We start from the raw sequence: 19,566 nt of genomic DNA on the forward strand, positions 1-19,566 counted from the left end.
ATCTAACCAGCTAGATCAGCCATTGTTCAGTCCAAAGTCAGAGATCTTTGGACTGAACTCACCAACAATCCGACTGAAAAACAAGTGTTGAGCGCAGCCTCTCTGCCTCGACATATTGATGTGCAAATCAACTGGTGACGTCAACCTGGGCACTTGTCAAGCAGTTCCTGAAGGACCTAGCAACAGCATTCACTCTCCCGCTTCTTTCTGCATTGTTTCTGGAAGTCTTAGCGAGAGTTCGGGTATCCATGGATAGCAGAACCCCAAGACTGAAAGGCATTAACCCACATAGCAGCTTTCCCACTGTGTTCAACAAAATATAGTTGCTTTCTTTGCCACATTCACTTTATCTGACGAAGCTATCTTGTTTTCAAATGTGCAGCCCGAGCTTTAAGTGAAGTTGTGAGGATCTAACTATGCAGGGGTTTTGCTGATTTTATGGCTAAAGCCTGACAATGACATACAGAAGCCTATTTTCCAGGTCAGCGATTCATAATGACGAGGCAACATATGACCGTGAGCTCAACTCTGTGCACAAGTTCATCCTACAGCAAATAAAGCAACATATTGCAACAGAACCGTGGATTCCAGCTCAAAACTGATAACCAGAAACGGGCTCCTCCCATTGGTTTGATACGTGTTTTTAGGGAATTCTTGGTTTTGGATCAAAACTGTCAATATGAAGATTTTCTTATCTAAAAGTCATGTGTTGAGGCTCCATAACAAAAGAGATGAGAATTAATGGTATGTTATAATAATGACTCTTTCACTTTGGAAATTGGACCCAGAGAACAAAATGAGAGCAGAAACAAACAATCAGAATTGGGTTCGTTTCCTGCTGGTAGAAACTTAAAGATAAATAGCTAGTAGAAAATTTCATCCTGATTGGCCCTGGCTGGTAAACAGCGGGTTAAAAATGCAAAAATAAATCCTGATGAACAAAGTATCAGAAGCATTAAATATTCTTACTGAATATTTTTATTATTATCAAGGTGTTTCAAATAAGGTCAGAGGAGACACACACATCTAAGATGCCAATAGAAAAGAAAACATACATGTTGAAAAATGCAGGGCTTCCCCCAAGTGCATCATAAGTCTGGCGGGCCACCAGGCTTTGCTTGCGCCCCCTCCAGGTTAAGCATTGTTTGTTTATTTATTACAGGTTTTTTACACATAAACAGTACCAGTAGTAGCAATGACAGTTTAAAGAGGCTCTCTGGTGAAATGGCAAAAATACTAGAGCTGTGTAATTTTATCAATTCTACGATATTTATTGATATTTTCTTCCATCAGAAAGTATTTATTTTTCATTCGCGAATATCGATGTGTTAAATCCTACTTTGAGCTAAATGTCAAATCCCCCAAGGGTCACACCAGTAATAGTCATCCCACTGCTCCCAACTTAGTGACTAAAGATAAATTTCTCAATGTTTCAGGAAAAAATGTCAGTATTGGCCAAAATCAAAATCAGCAGGTCGCGCTTCTTTAAGAGCAGTTAGAAAACTGCAATTGATGTACCTCTAGTGTCAACTCTCATACTACTACAATCCCATCACTGTTTTTATTCATTTATGGGCAGTGCAGACCAGTTAGATATACTTTGCAATCCAAAGAGACTTTTTAAATATCTGCCATAGACCAACAACCCTCCCATTCCTCCTTTAAGTCATCAATCATTCCAGTTGGACAGGCAATTATATTTTATTGGAACGCTATGAGAGCAGCCTGCCTGGATCAGTATGCAGTACAATGGAGGGATAGCTGGTAATAGCGCCTCATGTCAGAGTATTTTCTCCTCATTCTCATTCATAAATCAGTTTGAGGAAAATGTTCACAGGCACATTTATCAGTTTAGATAGATGAAACCCTCCTCTGTGGCTATTGTGGGGGAATCACCTGATTTTATTCTTACTTGCAGCTCGACCACGGCTCTGTGAGACCCTGACATTTACAATGACACCCTGAGTTGTGTTTAATGAGGCTGGAGCTACTCAACATTCCTCTAGTTATGTCTAACCCCACTTTGTACAGCATCAACACTGGTAGCAACCTTGAACTCATCTGCTAACAGCTTCGTTGTTGTGCAGATGAGTCTTGTACTGGAATGCGTCTTCAAAATGCACAAATCCCTCTCATAATTTGCAATGCATAAATCACAAAGTTTGCCTACAGATTTAACAAAATTATCAAGTACGAGGACAGACAGCAGAAGACTGGTGCACAATTATTTTCCCTGATGAATCCTCCCAACTATCTGGGACATCTGGAAACTTAAACATCCAGAGAAGAAAAGGTGAACAATTCAATGAGAACTATGTCATTCTAGAAAAATAAAACAAAAAGAAATGTGGGATTTGCTCTCATAAAGAGAAATGGCGTTTCTCACTGCCTAACAAAACTGGGCCTGTGTCCAGTTAATGCAAACCTCTAAGAGCGCCATTATGAAGGCTGAGTTATAGTCAAGCTTTTAGAGGTTGGTGAGCAGTGAAACCAACCTCATGTGCAATTACATCTCATACACACAAAATTTATTCATTTTGTGTCTGTGTTTTTGACAACCAATCAGTGTCACCCACAACAGAAAATGATTTTGGAGAAACAGAAGGAAGTGGTTTACAGAGTAAAACACCAAAGATGATGAAGTTATACATGTGAATAGAAGAAATGCACTGAATAGAAAAATCCGCTGGTGACTGGAACTGACTAAGTTTCAGCCTTACCAACCCTGGCCACAAACCTAAAACTCAAATTTTTCAATCAGTTATTGCACCAAACCAAGATTATAACTTTTGAGCAACCTCTGACAAACTGGTAGACATAGGAGTGTCTGCCCATGGATATTTGGCTGCAAGACTCCGATTGGTGCTGCTCTTCCTTTTTAAGTTTGAGGCCAAAAAAAATAATAATCCTAGTTCTTGTAAAAACCCTAAAAACAATTTGCAGCTTGTGGAAACACCAAGTACTATGTGAGGCACTAATGGTTTAATTTGTATTTCCAGTCAGGCTACACAGCATGAGTTTTCAAGAGGCTTGCTCCACTTTTTTCTCCTTCTCTGTGCAACCAAACAACAGTAGATGCTCATTAAATCCCATTTTATAGGCCTCAGCACAGCTGAAGCATGCAGAGGATGCTGCCATCACTGCTTACAAAAGGCTGGCACTCAACTGTTTGAATGCTCCCATCATTATCATTTTATTGTAACAGTCATTGTTCTTGGTGTGAATGGCCCTTTAGTCACAACAGCTGGTTTTATGAGCTGGTACACATCTCTCAATATAAAGCTGAAAATTTTATGAACAAGACTGAATAACCTCAAAAGTAGTAGAAGATGTAACGCTACCAGCTACCGACCACATGCTTGACCACTGAAACAAATTCTGGGAGATTGGTGATCAGCTGCAGCAGATCATATTCACCTTGGCCAAGGTCTAAAAAAACAAAAACAAAAAAAAAACACATTGTTCTCTTTTGCTCTGCCATGAGAGACAGACTGACAAACCCGCCCACCAGGTCATGTCTGCATGTTTGCAGTTAATAGCCATTCCACTGTTACCAACTCAGTAACTTTCCTGCTATACACAACAACATTTCAGACAAAAAAAAAAATATCAGTGACCACTAAATTTCCCAAATCACTGCTGAGCATAAATACCATTTCTGTGAAGCAATTTTATCTGAGCTGATGAAGACACAAGAGTTATGCTGGACAATAAAACTTGCCTTTAAAACAGACATGAATAGACTCACAACTCAATTATTACTGCATGGATCTAGAAGTACTGCACCGCTGGTCCACTTCCTGATGTGAACCTGTTAACTTTCTCTTATATTTGAAAGTGGAAACCATTTAGCCACTTTGAAATGTTTAAAGAAGCACAAACAGCAAAGGCAGTTCCAGTTTGAAAGCTAAAGGTTTCACATGTGAACTAAATCATTCAGTTAGATAATGACACTCGAACACTGGATTTGACAAGCCATTTGTTTTTATCATGTTATTAACCTTTACTTTAAATTTGTTGTTACTCTTGTGATATTGTGGAATCTCATACTGAACCAAACCTATAAGAAAAGCAGATCTGCACAACTAATACCCATCAATAAAGAAGAGAAATGTCAAGTCAGACATGAATCTGTGTTGGCTGCTTCAGTTGTGGCAAAGCTCAGGATGGGTAAAAAGTGTCAATAATGAGCCGACACAGATTAATGTTCTATACACTGAACCACTGTGTTCTTGTTCACCTGGACTTTTATTTCTGTATGCTACGAAGTGCACACATCACAGAGTGCAGTGTTTACAGTGTACATATGGATCACAGGTTGAAAGAATGATCTGAAAAGGGCTCTGCAGTAGTCGTGTTGTTGACATCATTACCAGGAGCAGAGCTGCTTTTCTGTTTCATGAATACTGAACTAGATGCTGTAAAATATATATTAAAAAAAGAACAAAGTGAAAAATCATTTCAGATTTATGGATAATAAACGAGCATGCAGGGTAAAATCATTTATTATAAATATCATATATGCACAGAATAAAACAAAATAAATAAAAGGCAGACTTTCTATAGTTACGAGGCAAATTGCTAATTAATAACAGTTTCATTTTATAGGCAAAGTATTATGTATTTTCCAGCCACATTGCCCAATCAATTAACCATGTTACCTCCTGTTATAAAAATGCTGTACATGTCAAACAAAAGAAAGAAATCTAACTTTGTAAATTAATGGCATGAAATTGGACTTCTGTCTCTTTAAGACGCTCATACTCTTTCTAACATCACTGCTGTATTAACCCTTTAAGCAAAGTTTTTAACCACTGATAAGTACCTTGTTTAATGTGCACAGTTCCACCAGATGTTTGCTAATTGTTGCTGGCTAGTGTGAAGGAGCTGAGGGTGGGAGGAGGGCTGTTCTGTGAGGCGAAAGCTCGGAAGATCTGCAGCTTTGAGGAGTTTCGTCCTCCGAGGAGCTGCTAGGTCCACCCAGGCGTTTTTCCCACCTGAATGGTTGCCATGGGAAACCATTCAGGTGGGCATTCAGGATTTCTCAAATATGCAGGAATCAAGGCAAAACTCCAGGTATGTTTTTGAGCAAAGCATGTTCAGACACCTGAAAATTAAAGACACAGTGATGTATAAGCAACAGAAAGAGAAAAAGACCGGGCTTTATTAGATGCATTTTACTAAAAATGTAAAGAACTATCCATCTCATCGAACTAAAAATGTTAATTTTGTCAGCACAACTTGCTTCTTATAAGCTATTCCTAACTACTTATTTTTCTCAATGAGAATTTTTTAATTAAATCATTCAGCTGTCGCTAATAAAAGATCGTTGGTGCTTTCTGCAATAGCCTGCCAGGGAATAACTCCAGGTGAGTGACAAGTGTTCTCCTGAGGCGTGGCACCAGCACCGTGTCACCGAGGAGAGGACATGACTGCATCTGGCCCACAGCACAGCATGCTGACTCACACTGACACACACTAATAAATAAGTGATTTATCAGGGCACCTTTGACATAAATCTCCCAGAATGTTGTGCTGAAAATGCGGGTGGGTTCAGCTGAAACTAATCCTCTGTCCAAATGAGGCATCTGTCCTGTCAGTTACCCTGGACAGCATTTAAAACTGAAAGACAAGCAAGAAACAACTCATGGTTCACTGACTGGATGCCGACGCTCTACAAACCGGCTTCATTAATTTCCCCTGCAACTCTGATTAATGACGAGGACTGCATGCTGCCAGCAAACGTCCAACACCATCAGGCTGTCAGCTACGGACAAGGAAATAGCCTATTTTCCATGTATATGTATGTTAGCCTAAGGCGGTCCATTTCCACAAACTCTTTAAAACCTGAAAAATAAGAACTGAGAGAAGTATAGCGTCTGCCGACCGTGTATTAACCTGCTTAATAAGATTTTGGGACAAATCCAGGAAGAGCTTAGGACATCATGCAAATCATTGGGTGCACCAAAGCTGTTTAAACAAACAAAAGCATGAGTCACTCCGACAGGAAACTCATTACACAAGCCTTCACAACTTCCTGTAGTTTAAATGAAGCTGACCACACATCGACAGTGAAATGGAGTACCAATTACAAAAACATTTATTAGTGGTGCAGTTCGGATGTAAATAATATCAGAGGGATGAGATGGATATTGTGCTAAAGTTTAATATCGCAGGCTCTTCCATACACAGAGCCAGACTGAATACACACTGTGATAATCAGCTGTTATGTAGAGAACAGCAAACACTTTATACCTCTAAACACGTGACTATAGCTTCTGCGTAAGATGAAGTGAATCGAAATCCATCTGTATTTGTTTGATAAAACCGGATTGTTTTGTTTAGACCCGCCCAAAGTTCTAGAACAGGGGTGGGAAATCCTGGTCCTGGAGGGCCGGCGTCCTGCAACTCTTAGATGTCTCCCTGATCCAACATGCCTGAATCCAACAGCTGAATCACCTCCCAAGTGCAGTTAGGTTCTCCAGAGTCCTGCTAATGACCTCATTATTTGACTCAGGTGTGTTGAAGTAGAGATGCATCTAAAAGTTGCAGGAGACCGGCCCTCCAGGACCAGGAGTGCCCAACCCTGCTCTAGAAGAAACTACATAGACTGAATAAATCTGGAGCACCTTTTGTAAAATTACTTCAACAAGATAAATAACATGCTTTTCAAATTGAACATGTCATAGTCTGAAAGGTGGCACTTGTCAGGTGTTAATGTGTTTTATTCTCGTCATCTACAGCTTCCAGTTTGACAGAGGAAAAGCACATTGCTCCTCAGTTTGACATTTTTCTGTAAAAACTAAATATTTGTCAGTCTAGCTTTTTCTGACCAATAGAGGTCTCCAATTTTGAAATTTTTCAGGTTTTTCCTCTTCTTCTTTTAAGTAGCTTTGAATACAAACAGAAAATGGAGGACTTACAAAGTTGTCTTCATTTATGTTTTGAGGCATGTAAGTAATTGATTTCATTTAGTAAAAAAAACAACAACACAGGGTCATAAATGCCATTGAAAAACTGTATTCTGTGTTAACTTGTGTTGTTTTTGAGTAATATCTAAATTGATTTGATGTTCTGAAACTTTTAAGTGTGATAAACATGCAAAGAAAAAGGAATTCAGGAAAATGATAAACACTTTTTCACACCACTGAATAGAATACCTCTTGTATACAGAGGTATGCTGGCCAAGAGACACACCTCCCAACCCACTTCAGACCCCAAAGTTTAACTCTGGCTTGTGGCCTTGAGCTTGTTAACTTCAGTTTCTGGAGGCAAAGCAAGAGAAAAGATTGTTCTTCAATCAAGCAAACCATCTTTGAGATTCCATGACTTAAGTGGGTTTCCATCCATTTTATACTCCGTTTACTGCGCACAACAGATGGATAGATACTGAAAAGCTATGATGTCAGCCACGCTGGGCATAAGATGGTCTTTGTGAAGCTCTCTTTCGGCACAGCACTCATTAATTTGATTTAACTTGGATCGTTGTCCCTGAAATACTTTTAAGACTGATGACTATCCTTTACGGAAACAACATTGTCCAAAACTGCATGTTTTCCTGTGGAATGCATTCAACACTTACCAAGTCACGCAAAGCAAGAAAGAGGTTTTGACACACAAGACTTGAAGGACCAGAGAAAGAGCTTTGTGCTGCTGTAGGCCCAATAAATGACGATTGATGCGGTTGCTTAATTTCCAACAGTCAACTAGTTACACGTTGTCAATTACGCTTCTCCACAGGAGAAAACATGCAGCCTCAATGAGATTAACTGCATTCAGGTAACAGCTATTGAACTGTATTTTATTCGTAAACTTAAGGAAACTGATCTCAAAATTTTTTGGCTCTGTTACAATCTGCAGTAAAACTTTGACCTGTCAAGCTGACTCACATTTCTCTTTAGAACTATAATTAGCACCCTGCAAAATATTTCTTTCAAGTCTTCATGCTGTGAGTGGTCATTACTTATTTATTCAAGGAGCAGAGGAAACATCCCACCACATGTGTGAGCAAAGTCCATGTGAAACACAGTTTTACCCTTTTAAAATAAAATTAAAACAGACTTGACATTTCAAACCGTCTTTAGGGATTAGCAGAATTAGCACGATTACCATTACCAACTTTAAATATCAGTCTCCACAGAACTGAAACACTCTATCTCTGAGTTATCCAAAAGGTTGCCATCATTTCCACACCCAGTATGTTCAATCAGACAGAAGCTCAAAGAAAACCATGGGGAAACTTTACTGTAACATTCCTAGCCTTCAAGGTTTTTGCCAAGGTTGGATGGTGATGCTGTGGGCAGGAAGCATCTCTGACAGAGGTCAGTCTTTCAATCAACCTGAAGACGCCAGACGGGGAGGGTTGGGGAGGGGCGTTAGGATCGACACAGTTCCCGTTGTTTCTTACGGGGTGCATGTGTGCGTTGTGAGGATCGACACCGAAGCAGTTGTTTATTACTCATTCTGCTGCATGTTGGCTTGCAAGACGTAACCGACAGCCTCTGGTTTAGTATTTTCAAAATAAAAGCTCTTCCAGACTCAACACATAGAACGGACATATTTAATTATACCGATTGGTCCGCGGCCCGGTGGTTGGGGACCACTGGTTTAGATCACAATGAACAAGTCAGAGAACCACCTGATTATCAGGTAACTAGCCAAACATTTTAATCTCAGTTATAGTCTAGAAACCCCAGCTACAGTTAGAAATTCCTCCTCCAGTCTACTGATGCACAAAATATATGCATTAACATCGACAACGGCCAATATTAGTAATATTTTACATAACGTTCTTGGGTCAATAAATAAATCCAGGTTGATATAAACAACAAGCATATGTTTTCATCTTGTTGCCATTTATTCCTGGTCAATTGTATCCCAAAGGTACAGAAAATTATTACATACACACACACATATATATATATATATATATATATATATAATGTCAGAAAATATCAGCTATGGGCCATAACAGCAATATTAATATTGGATATTGATGTTGGCCCAAATTTGTATATCGGTACATCCCAATCATAACAGAACCAAAGTTCTGCCACCATGAGTGGTGCAAATCAAATCAATCAGTTTAATTCTATAAATGTCCTGCAGCAAATGATAAAATGATAGAGCAACTTGTCTTCTTTCTTGCTTGCTGAACGACCTACAAACACCTACTGTGTTTATTCTGGGAACCCTCTAATGCTGTTATGAAGCTTTCTAGTTGCCAATGTAAACCAACCTGCAAGGAGCGACTTTAAATGCAATCACTACTCCCAGCAACTTCAGTTGGGCTTTTTTTTTTTTATAAAGTCATTGAAAGCTGATGAAGAAAAAAAACAAAAAACAAACAAGAATTATGCCATGACCAAGCAGTTTGTTCTGCCTCCTTTAAATGACATTAACATCATGTGGGTTGTGTTGTATAATCCAACAGAGTACAAAGGCAAGGTCATATACTATTAGACATCAACTGAATTGAAGGCTACTTTACTCATAGTAGCAATTTCTCAACCATAACTCAAGTGGAGAAAAGTCCCAGGTCATTGGAGAAGGCGTGTTTAAATCCATTGCACGTCAGTCCATGCAGGCTGGTTTCAATAGGAGCCACTTAGATGTCGCAGGTTCCACTGGAGACTATAATCAAAGCGAGACACAGGCATTATGATTCTCCTTCAGTGTTGTGTTTTTATCTACCTCATTATGCTAGTCATTCGATGCCCTCTCAAAAACCTCCTGTCTCCAGTCTCAGAGGACCGGCCATCAGCAGTGACCTTGTTAATTCTGTTGATAAGATGAATACAGCCCAGCCACAGAGCAATGTAGAGGCGAAAGCTCTTGGTACCAAGTTCTGACTGAGAAACTGGAAAGTTTCTTAGTGTAATTTAATCTTTGTTGCTCACTGAAGCGTTTTAACAACTTTATTGATAACATGTGCTTTGGAAATAATTTTGCTGATATACGGTAATTAAATCTTATCAGTGCCAAAACTATAGGATGTGGAGCTTTATTCTCTAGGGTACAAATTAACTTTCAAAGGTTAAAACATAGTCCAAGGGCTTGACAATAAATCAATAGCAATATATATCGCAATACACATGATCAGTATCAATAGATAATACATCTAATAGAATATTCAAATATATGCGAACATATTAGAGAGAAATGTGCTTGAGATAATTTGATAAGAGCAGAAGTATTGAATTCATAAAAATAAAAAAAAACATTTTAAAAGACCCTCACCATTAACTCATTAAAGCACATGTTCCTAATCTTAATAAAACTCAAAATGCTAATAGGAGTATTAAAATTTTATGCATTTAATTATGAGAGAAAAACATTCTGATTTCAATCTCACGATGACGCATGAGTGCATCTCTTTTAAAACAACTTCTATTTTTTAAAATGTCATTGTGATGAATGCCGCTTCCCTCACATTTAAGCCACCATGACATGACTACCAATATTCCTTAGCAGAAAGCAAAGTCGTTAAAACTGAACACATTAAATCTACCCAAAAAAAAATGGCTGCTGCAAATCTAATGTGCTCCAGTAAAAAAAAAGAAAAAAAGAACTAAAATAGTATATTTTTCTTCAACTAAGCAATCTGTATGGGAGATTTTAAACATGAGGTAATAGCATTCTTACTGAGGCTGAAAGATTTCTACTTCAACCTTGAAGATTACAGCATACGAAAAACATGCTTTACCACTTCAAATACTCTTAAAGCTGAAAACATTCAGATCAACACACAAAGAGCACAAAAAGCAGATAAATGCTAAACAGCTGCTCAGATGAGTCAGTCTGCCAAACGTAGCTGTGATTGGCTGTACTGACGAAGACAGGTCACTGATAGGCTGGTGTCCCTCCAGTCTGAATGTGCTCAGTGCAACAAGACTTAAAGAGTGTGACTATTGGTCAGTGAGAACAAGAAAAAGTTTTTTATGCACAAACAGAATGACTGGCAGAAGTTTAGCAACGACATGAGAGGTATGTTTGACCTTAATGCAAGAAGACAGACATCGCCTCCATCAACCTAATTAACAACATGGAGGTGAAGAAATGTGGGTTTGTGTGAACCGCCATACAACCTGAGGCTGGGGGCAGCTTAGAGCCCCGAGGCTTAAGAGTCCTGCAGCTGTAAACGGGGTCACTAAGCAGGCTCCTCTGGGACCTGGAGCAAGGCTGCATGCACTAATATCTAATCCATGATGGCACTGAAAACTGTACCAAGTATTATTAAGGGGAGTTATGGGTAGGATTTTAAACCGTGGCTCCACAACACCTTGACTGGCTTAAGACAAAAAGCATTTTTCAGCTGGGTGAAGACCTGATTAAAAAAAAAAGAAAAGAAAAAAAAGGCAACAGATTAGTGAACCGTGTCATGTGAGAATTTAAATCCCAGCTCCAAAAAGCTCGTTTTGGTGTTTCGATTTTCTGTCCTGCTCCCTGTCTGCTGGACGGAGGGCCGCGGGGCTATCGTGTAACAAAGGTCAGCGCCGGCCTGAGCTCAGCACATCCCAGCTGCACACATGCTCATTTTACAAATGTATCAATTATTGACTGCAGTGATGTCATCACTAGGTGACCTCTAAAACTGAGACGGCTACATGTTTGTTGAGAGGGAAACGTGTTAGCGGTACCTACACCAGACAGAGGAGCTGGTGACGGATCAATCGTTTCTGTCCTTTGGTTACATAGCTGAAGCCTGCAGAATCTAACCTACTGATACAAACATCTAATTATTGCCATCTCTGTATAATTCATTTTACTGAACTATGATCCTGTGAGAAATTAAGAATCCAACAGAACCTGAAACACTTACAGGATGAGAGTGAAGGTGTGGCATCAAGCTGCTTTTCTAGTTGTGGAGACTCAAACCAGTTCTTCAAAACAACCAGAAACCAATTAACAATCACAAAGTTTTACTTTTCTTTTTTGGTCAGTTCAACAATAAACTTGACATGAAATATTTTAATCTAAACAAATGAAAAAGTCTGGAAAGGAATGCAAATCCTTTTAGTTTGAAAACTTCAAAACTTCAAAAGGGTTTTGCATATTTCATTTGACAAAAATGGCTGCTACTTTACCAAATTGTTTTGGGCTCGCTTGAAGAAAACTGGAAAACAAAAAAATAGTATATTCTCTCAATAAAAATATAAGTTGGATCACTTTACAAAAAAAACCCCCAAAACTTGCTGCCAAGTTTCAAAGCAGATATGGGTGAACCACGCTTTGATTTGCTGTCTGTGGAGAATTGTGATCCTATGTACCTGGAAACCAGAAACCTAGATTATTTTTGATATTTGATTGATTAGTTGATATTTTTATGAAACACAAACATTTATATCATTACAAATATTTTTGTTCTAAACAAAATAAAAACAGTCTCTGTAAAGGAACGCATCTGGCTGGTTTAGGTTGGGAGTAGAAGACTGGCTGATCAGAAGGAGCACACTGTGCTGGAACAGCATCATTAGAAATTGTGACCTGGTTTCACTGGTTGCTGTGTTCACACATTCACACAGGTCAGAACTGCGTGTCATGGTGTGTGTGTTCGGACGACTCAATCTGGGGCAGCATTCAGAAGAATCATTCTGTTCTTCTTTTAAAAACCTTTAGCAAAATGCAAATGAGCTGATTAAACGTCGCTCTGTCCTTAACGTTTCCATCCATTAGGTTTTATTGAAGCCTTTTATTCTAATAGTTGAGAAATTGCTTTTCTTGGCTCTGATTTTTTTCCCCTTGATTATTCAAAGAAAGAAGAATCCCTTCAGGCATCGAGACATTAACATTTTTCATCCAATTCAATAAAAGGGGAAAAACTGAAACCGAGGCAGCACACACACTTTTCAACCGCTGTAAAACTGCTGAATGAAAACATGAGGGAGGAATATTTAAACTCCATCCTGATAGTTTCCAGAAGTTAAACCTCCAGTTCAATTTCCACTCTCATCTTGGCAAGGCAGCAAGCTCAGCGTTCAACAGCGTTGGTTTCCCTGACGTCCGCCAGAGTGACTTCACACAAAGCCGCTGCCAGACCAACCCTGAAACAGAACTCCCGTTTCTCAGATCTGATCTGAGGCCGGAGTGGAAATACCCTGGCAACCAGCTAATCGGCGGCGGTGTCAATGCCAGGATTGTTTACGGAGGAATGGAATCTCTTCTGGGAATGCTGCGGCGGAATCTCCGCGACTCCGCAGTGGGACTGGAGCGATGCGCTTCTGGAGTCGTCAGCAGCAGGATAACCGTCAGGCAGAATTAAGGGACACACAGGCAGAAACAACAATGGCTGGTTAACCTCACATATATGTGGCAGTGTCTGATGCAGGGGTCAGAGGTCGTGTCTGGCTTTGTCACTGGCAAACGCACAGACAAAAAGACTGTTGAGTGTACTAATGTTTTATGCACAGATGAGAGCAGACGGCTGCACACAGACGGTGTATCCACACACTGATTTAAATTCAGAATGCGGAATTAATTAGACTGGCAAGGTGAGCTGTCACACTGTATGATCAACTGTTCTCTGTTTACACTGTGGGTGGTTATTAGGCTTGTTGCACTGCAGACTCATTTTATTCTCTCGGTTAACCCCAAAGAAAGACCTGAACATTTGAGGAAGTGGAGGTGAAGTTTTGTCTTTCTTAGGAGAAAATATGTTCAGGAAGGTCCCGGGTTCGAACCCCAGCCAAGTGTCGGGACGCACACATCCACTTTTTTCTACCTCTGATGTATATATCTAAAAAAAATAAATAAATAAATATTGAGACAGACACAGATATGAGCATCAGATCAGTGCATTTCTAGCTAGTGGTTTTTCTGCAAGCGCTCTGCACGTTCTTTCCATGCAATGTGGCTTTTGCTTCTGGAACTCCAGATTCTTTCCACAGTCCAAAAATGTTTATAATGTAGGGAGAAAAAAAATATATACCTTGGATTTAATAAAATCTATATAAAGTTTAACTTTAGGCAAACTAAACTCTAGAGACGCAGCAGAGATCCAAATCTGTCGACTTCTCTGTTCAGCTCTCACTGGAACTGAAAACTACCGTAGGTTTTATTTTATTGAATGCAAACAAGAAATAAACCCAGCGAGCTAACAATTGTTTTTCAGCTCTAGATGTTAACAACATGGTTTCTGACTTTGAGCTCAGTAAAAGGGCCAGTGGCTGATTACATCAGATAACATCAGTTTCTCATGCAGGTATCAACCGATCGTCAAGCTCCCAAAATGAAGGAAATCGGGGGCCAATGTTTGGTTGCACCCCACGTCTCCAGCAGGTATAAAACAGAAGTTTCAATGCCAAAACACACTGAAATGTCAAAGTAGTTATGATGTGACACCTATAGACAGAAAACGTCAAGATGTATCATTTGATTATCTCCAATATGAACAAGCCGACGGAAATCAGAATAATCCGAGAACAAGAAAGGCCAATTATGTTTCTGACGCAGTGTCAACTCCATGCACTGTGCTGCAACTTTACCTGTCCACAAATAAAACTATTTATATGACATGATTATTCTGCTGGGTGAAAACAGAGGGGGAATAATCCACAGCACAGACAAATCCGTCATCAGATAAAAACAGACAAATCAGCATTTCCAAAGCCCCTTTGGTCAAATTACTCAGGATTATCAAATTTCTTGAGGGACACTACAAATAATCACATTTCAGAGAATAAGTCCGTACACGCTGCACTATTTTTCACTTTAACCTGCAGCGCTCCTGCAGAGATCTGTAAATGTTTACCATGGAGCATCACGAATGAACAAGTTGCAGGAATAAAAGCAGAAAACAGCTGCATTATTTCTTCATCTGGAGAGCAGAATGCTGGATCAGAGACACACACCAAGCAACAACATGCTGAGAATGTGGAGGTTGTTGCACAAACCCAGGCAAGCTGGGGATGTTTCTCCAAATCCAGACAAGCACACACACACACACACAACCTGATGCACACAGATGTTCCACCAAGAACTGACTTATGACCCTGATGGAAGAACAGCTGATAACCTATAATGTCAGGCTTCCAGGTCCAGAGACGAGTCTATACAATAACCAACGAGTCATTCTGAGCGACTAGAGGAGGATGGATGAAATAAGTGCATGGTTCCCAATGTGACCCCAATGGAAACCGTGTAGTTATGACATTAGAACAAGTGTAAGACTCTAACCTGTAATCCAGCCTTCAGAAACAAGTTTATTTCACAATTATTTCTTGGCTGGTCAAAGAAATTCAGTTGAAATTTCATTCAGTTCTGAACGGCAAATGGACTGAGTCTGCATAGAGCTTTTATAGTCATACTTTGCACTGAAGGCACTTTACACTTGAGCCACATTCACCTAATCTCACTCACAGACAGGTAAACATTCTATGGGTGCACCGATTAATCGGCCCTGATTTATGTGTGGTGATCAGCCGATAGACAACAAACCGATCTTATCTACCTCTGCAGAGGTCTGAGAATCAGTCACTGTCCTCTTTATCTCTACCCTGAGAGAGGGCTGACTGACAGACCTGCTCACCAGGTCATGTCTGCTCCTGCACGATTATCAGTCAACCCCACTCCTGCAACTTCCTCACTATCTATAAGGACTTTTCAGATGACAACAAAAAAAAAAATCAGTTTTGGCCAAAAAAAATTAAAAATCAGAAGTGGCAAGTTAGGCTTTTTTAAGATCGGTGATTGTCCAGAAAACTGCAATCAGTGCACCCTGATACATTCATTCACTAGCTGTATTTCCATCAATCATAAAACTGTGTAAATTGAAATTACAAAAATGAATTCACTTAATGGATGTAAGTCAATTTAGAAAAACTCACGTTTTTCAATAAAGGATTTTTGTGCTAGGACCAGGTGAGGCATAAAAATAGTTGTGTTTCGTAGAACTGCAATGGAAACACTTTTTTTTCGCATCACACAACATCAACAGCTAGATAATGTCACTACTGGCAGAAATGACAAAGAAGAATTAGTAAATAGGATGATTTGTTTTTGTTCTTTTCAGACAATGTGCAGCTCTCTCCACCTCAGCTCTCACAGCACTGCACAGTTCATAAAAAGTTATGGGTCATTAGAAAGTGTTGAATCCATAGCTCTTCTGTAAAATTGCAGACTACAAAATCCCCAAAACGTCGAATAGATAGCCCTTCCCAAGTGTAAGGAGTTTGTCACTACATCATCTGAATAAGACTCCTCTGATGGCTGATAGACAATAAGTGCTAGCGCCGTGGGATTCTGTTTATATCAGTCAGTGCCATGTTTAGTATCTTCTCGATTGAACAATCTCATTCATGTGTGGATTTAATTAATTGTGTTTATTATTTAATGGAAACACTACAGAGGCAAAATTGTCTTTTTTAACACTGGCAGAATGCAGACAAAGATTTGCACGCACTCGAAATGGAAACACAGCAACTGATGCTCAGCAGGCAACTTTGGGGCTAAGTGCTGACATGCTTATCCAAAGCTCCTCAGTTTCACCAAAAAACCTGCCACGTTGAGGCCTGGACTTTGACTGGACCACCCTGCAACAACTCTGCTGGTTAATCAGTCAAACTGGGAGCATTCTGGATTAGAGTTGGTAAAACAAATCACAGTAGAAGAAGTGTTTTTTGGACCTAGCATGTTTTCAGTTGAGTTTAAACACTCATTGACCTAAAACCTAGCTTGTGTGTGTGTGTATATTCTCTCCTGTCAGCTCCCGGACTGTGTGGTTAAACAAGCATTTAAGCCTTCCATGCATGCATCGTTACAATGTAAACCAATATAGGGAGAGTAGGTTTTAAAAGACCATGGGAAATGTGGCTCAGATAACAAGAGAAGAGGTTTCAGACACGCCCATGTGGCTGAAACCTCATCTGGAATCAAACACTTTACATCCAATCATTTTGAAGCAGAACAACAAACTGATCCAGTAGATCGGCGCCTCATGGTGCTTCTGACTGATCCAGCTCTCGGGAGGTAAATAATCTTAGTTAATGCAAACAATGTTTTTATTTACCGCTACAGAGGAAAGAAAGCACCCCGGTTATAGGTTTTAGAATTGGATGCTATGCAAATGGTCTGACCCCTTTTGCAGTTGATCTAACCTCAAATATCCAAACATCCTCTGTCATTATCTAGTAAAGAAAGATGAAACTAAAATAGAAGAACTTAGTACATCCTATGATTCATCGCATTTGACAGAAACAGCTGAAAATGGCTCTTCTTAAGGAGACATGCTTTCTTTTAAACCTCCATAATAAGTCAAACTCCTTCAGACTTCCTGTAAGTGTCCCAGCATGAATGAACATCTAACATCCAAACTGAGCTCTGAAGAGTCTGAGGTGTTTTTTGTTTGTTTGTTGTTTTTACTATTATTATTAAGTGTAATTATTATTATTTCTAGGAGCCTTGCACACTTTGATCTTGGGATGAAATTGCTAGAAGGCTCACTTCTAGAAAGATTAGCCACCATTTTTCTTTTAACTGAAAAGGAAATCCCTTTGAATGATGACTTTCAAATAGTTCATAAATTGTGTATTATCCCTCACTAGAAAACCTTGCTCCTTTAAGATCTTTACTTTTGTATTTCTTCCCTGGTATTGTATTAACACTGTGAGCTCCACACCCATGTTTCCCCAACACTGGTCCTTGAGGGACACCGCCCTGCATGTTTCAGATGTTTCCCTGCTGTAACACACCTGATCCTGACTGCAGTTCAACATGTTAATCACTCATCAGTTCAGATCAGGAAAACATCTAAAACATGCGGGGCAGTGTGCCTTGAGAACCAGGGTTGGGAAACTGAAAAATGCCCTGCTGTTCTAAGTAGGTGTTCAGTCATATACAGTAAATTTGAATATACATCCCAATGAGTCTTGTCAGATAAAAATTATATGTTGAAAATAACCTTTAAACGGGTATTACGGTAAGCATATTTTTCATTAAGCACAAGGTTGTGTTTTTTTATTGGTCTGACATGATATTATTTGAAATGTTATGTTCTTATTAGCTGAAAGTAGAAAATCGTAATCATAAAGGCTTTCAAACATCTATCTGGGTATAATTAATCTATATGATTGTGTTTCACTCATTAAACGTTCCTGAAATCAATGTGCTTTTCGATAATATACGAATTTACTGAATGAGTCTGTACAGGTAGATATACCGAACTCCTGCAGTGTAGATTAGAGATGCTAGGCTAGGTGGGTGATCACAGATTTCCCATGATTTTCCTCCCAGGTCAAATATTAAATCATTAACAACCACGCCCATTCTTCAAACGCATCAAAACTAATCAGAATCGGTTACGAAAAACGATCGAAGACATAATTAACCCATCAAGAATCGACCTCCTGTGTAAGCGGCATTAGTTTGGAACGACTAGTCAAGATTTTAGAGTGAAATATTTGCCTAATCTTTTCTGTGGTGTTCAAACGATTAAATATTACCTGCAACCATCACATGTATAAACTTGTGCTAAAAGAAAAGCGCCGATTAGCGTTCAATCGATCCTCCTTTGAATGGAGGACCGGTCTGCTGTTCTCTGTGGTTTCTGGGGAAACGGGAGCCCCCCACATCCCCTCCCCTCGAGCCAGTCTGGCTTCGGTCGTTCCTCCCTGACACGCACGTGCGCTGTATTATTAGCTAATTCCTCTCTGATTTTCCATCATTTCATCACACAGAGGAACGACAAACACACGGCAGGAAGCTGGTGTTGAGAAATGTGGTCAAAGTACCTTAAATTGTCCGCTCCGGGCTGCGGTCGCTCACCACCGTCCGCTGCTGGTGGGGTGATGAGCTTTTTAGCTTTCGCTGTCTCCGTCTGGCGTTTCACCGCTGTTTAATTCCCTCTTCATCACGGCTTAGCCCCGCGCAATCCAAACACGACAGGCGCAAAGTGAGCACATTCCCCTGAACGTCTCCGGGCTGGTGGCAAAAAAGCGCGCCACGGCTCACATTCACAGCGAGTTTAGTTTCACCCTAAACAAAAAAAGAAGAGGCTCCACTGGGACAACAAGGCGGACAAGCGGCGGTTTCTGTCAGTTACTGTCGCTATTCGGAGGAGGGGAAAAAATCAGGAATGCCGTCTCCTCCGCCTCGTTTCATCCCATTCATAGTAAAACTCAATAACTCGCAGCAATGTCCTGCCTGTCCCCAATGCCTATCAAGGTTCGTTCCAGTTTAAAACTTGTTAAAAGCCAGTCCGGCGTGTGGAGCTCAGCGGAGAGAGAGCACACCTCCGGGTGGATACGGACTGGAACAGTCAGAGCAACCGGAGCAGCGGCGCTATCTCTGCGCTGCGTTCACGGCCTGTCTGAAACATGGGGGAAACAACCCACCACACAGACGTTCAACTGAAAACGTCCTAGATGAACTAGGTTTCATTGAAAGCGCCACTGAACACAAACAAGCAGTCCATAACAGAATAATATATGCGGAAAAACGGATTATACACATCTTGGATGGTAAACACAGTAGATTTGTGTAGGTACAAAACCTACTACACTGGGATTAAACCAGTTAGGAACCCTTTATTCCATTCCATTCTTTTGGAACAGGAAATTAAGTTGTAGGAAA

The 19,566-nt window shown here is 40.0% G+C and overlaps 1 protein-coding gene across 4 annotated transcripts in view; it reads right to left on the minus strand.

Moving 5' to 3' along the window:
• Window positions 1-19,303, minus strand: part of arhgap32b (Rho GTPase activating protein 32b) — a 91,705-nt gene extending 72,402 nt beyond the window's left edge. For all 4 annotated transcript variants that reach the window (XM_044141038.1, XM_044141041.1, XM_044141040.1 and 1 more), the window contains exon 1: window positions 18,726-19,303. The gene's annotated coding sequence lies outside the window, so the exon portion shown is untranslated. The remainder of the gene's footprint in view (window positions 1-18,725) is intronic.
• Between the last annotated feature and the right edge of the window lie 263 nt (window positions 19,304-19,566).

Source organism: Gambusia affinis, linkage group LG15, assembly GCF_019740435.1.
Source record: "Gambusia affinis linkage group LG15, SWU_Gaff_1.0, whole genome shotgun sequence".
Classification (NCBI taxonomy): domain Eukaryota; kingdom Metazoa; phylum Chordata; class Actinopteri; order Cyprinodontiformes; family Poeciliidae; genus Gambusia; species Gambusia affinis.